We start from the raw sequence: 2,514 nt of genomic DNA on the forward strand, positions 1-2,514 counted from the left end.
TTTCCCAATTTTGAACCAATCGGTGGTTTCATAAGCAGTTCTCACTGTTGCTTCTTGATCCGCATATAACTTTCTTGAGAGACAAGATGGTACTCCCATCTTTTAAAGCACTTGCCACAATTTGTTGTGATTGACACAATCAAAGGCTTTGGCATAGTCAATGAAGCAGAAGTGGATGTTTTTCTGGAACTCCCTAGCTTTCTTCATGATCCAGCATATATGGGCAATTTGATCTCTAGTTCCTCTGCCCCTTCAAAATCCTGCCTGTACTTCTGGTAGTTCTTAATCCGCATACTGCCGGAGCCTAGCTTGTAGGATTTTGAGCACAACTTTACTATTATGTGGAATAAGTGCAATGGTGCGATAGTTTGAACATTCTTTGGCATTGCCTTTCTTTGGAATTGGAATGTAAACTTACCTTTTCCAATCCTGTGGCCACTGCTGAGTTTTCCAATTTTGCTAGCAAATTGAGTGTAGCACTTTTATTGCATCGCCTTTTAAGATTTTGAATAGCTCAGCTGGAATACTGTCACCTCTACAAGCTTTGTTGTAGCTAAGATATCCTAAAGCCCATTTGACTTCACATTCTAGAATGCCTGGCTCGAGGTCAGTGACCACTCCATTGTGGTTATCAGGGATGTTAAGCTTGTTCTTGTATAGTTCTTCTGTGTAATCTTTCCACCACTTCTTAATCTATTCTGCCTCTGTTAGGCCCCTGCCATTTTGGTCCTTTATCATGCCCATCTTTGCATGAAACATTCCCTTTATATTTCTGTTATGCCGGGCTTCATGTTACGAACCCCAATTAAGTCTGAAGTGTAAATTCAAACACACATACTGTTGTAAAGTAAACAAAGAGTCGGTTTATCAAAACAGTAAGTATTGTACACACGCACTTTAATCAGCCAAAGTGCTCTCCCACAAACCACAAGCCTGGAATGCTGTGAAAAGCAAAAACAAAAGCAGAGCAGAAAAAGGCAGCTGTGCAACCCCATTAGCCTAATTGCTCCAGCCACAGGTGTTCTCCCTTATCTTCTATAATACTTGCACAGTTGTTCCCTTCTCGTCATAAACCTGTACCTGCGAGCATCTATGAATCCCTCTTCCTCTGAATCTAATGATGATTCACTAATGGGGTCATTAGCTAATGGGCTGCCTGTAACTACCTCATCATCCGATCCTGCTTCATTCCCAGAATCTGCCCTTGACACATAATCCTCACTGTCTGAAGCTGTTGGCAGCCAAACCAGTCTCTGATAACGTGAGGATTCTCCCAAACCAACGCTCACAGTCCTCGGAGCAGGAACTGGCCCAGAGCCAACCACAACACTCCAATTTTCTTGAACAGATTACTGGTCCTCCCTGTTCTATTGTTTTCTTCTATTTCTTTGCACTACTCATTTAAGAAGGCATTCTTCTCTCTTTTAGCTATTCTCTGGAATTTTGAATTCAATTTGGTTTATCTTTCTCTTTCTCCCCTGCCTTTTGCTTCCCTCTTTTTCCTCAGCTATTTGCAGAGCTTCCTCAAACAGCCATTTTGGTTTTTTGCATTTCTTTTTTCTTAGTTGCTACCTCTTGTACAATGTTGCAAACCTCCGTCCATAGTTCTTCAAGCACTCTGTCTATCAGATCCAATTCCTTAAACATATTTGTCACCTCTACTGTAGATTCATCGAACTAAATCAGGTATGATTTAGTTCATACCTGAGTAGTCTAGTGCTTTCTCCTACTTTCTTCAACTTAAGCCAAAATTTTCCATTGAGCTCATGCTCTGAGCCACTGTCGGCTCCTGGTCTTGTTTTTACTGACTGTATAGATCTTCTCCATCTTCGGCTGCAGAGCACATAGTCAATCTGATTTCTATGTTGACCATCTAGTGATGTCCATGTGTCGAGTCATCTCTTGGGTTGTTGGAAAAGAGTGTTTGCTAAGATCGCCATATTCTCTTTATTCTCTATCAGCCTGTGCCCTGCTTCATTTGTACTCCAAGGCCAAACTTGCCTGTTTTCTGGTTATCCCTTGGCTTCCTACTTTAGTATTCCAATCCACTATGAAGATAAGGACATCATTTTTGGTGTTAATTCTATAAGGTGCTGTGGGGCTTCATATAACTGATCAATGTCATCCTCCAGCACCAGGGGTTGGGGCATAGACTTGGACTACTGTGATATTGAGTGGTTTGCCTTGGATTCGAACTGAAACCAGTCTGTCATTTCAGAGATTCTATCGCAATATTGCTTTTCCTACACTTTTATTGACTATGAAGGCTACCCCATTTCTTCTGAGAGATTCTTGCCCACTGTAGTATACCTGATGGTCATCTGAGTTAAATCCACACATTCCTGTCCATTTTAGTTCACTAATTCCTAAGATGTCGATGTTCAGTCTTGTCATCTCTTGTTTGACTATGTACAGTTTGCCTAGATTCATGGATCTTACATTCCAGGTTCCTATGGAATATAGCTCTCTACAGCATAGGAATTTACTTTCACCAGATAAAGATTTACATAGCAT

General features: G+C 41.1%; 1 pseudogene; it reads right to left on the reverse strand.

Annotated features, from left to right (window-relative positions):
• Positions 1 to 203: 203 nt before the first annotated feature.
• On the reverse strand, positions 204 to 2,514 carry LOC139168618 (craniofacial development protein 2-like; annotated as a pseudogene).

The sequence above is a fragment of the Erythrolamprus reginae genome, chromosome 5 (genome assembly GCF_031021105.1).
Source record: "Erythrolamprus reginae isolate rEryReg1 chromosome 5, rEryReg1.hap1, whole genome shotgun sequence".
Taxonomy (NCBI): domain Eukaryota; kingdom Metazoa; phylum Chordata; class Lepidosauria; order Squamata; family Dipsadidae; genus Erythrolamprus; species Erythrolamprus reginae.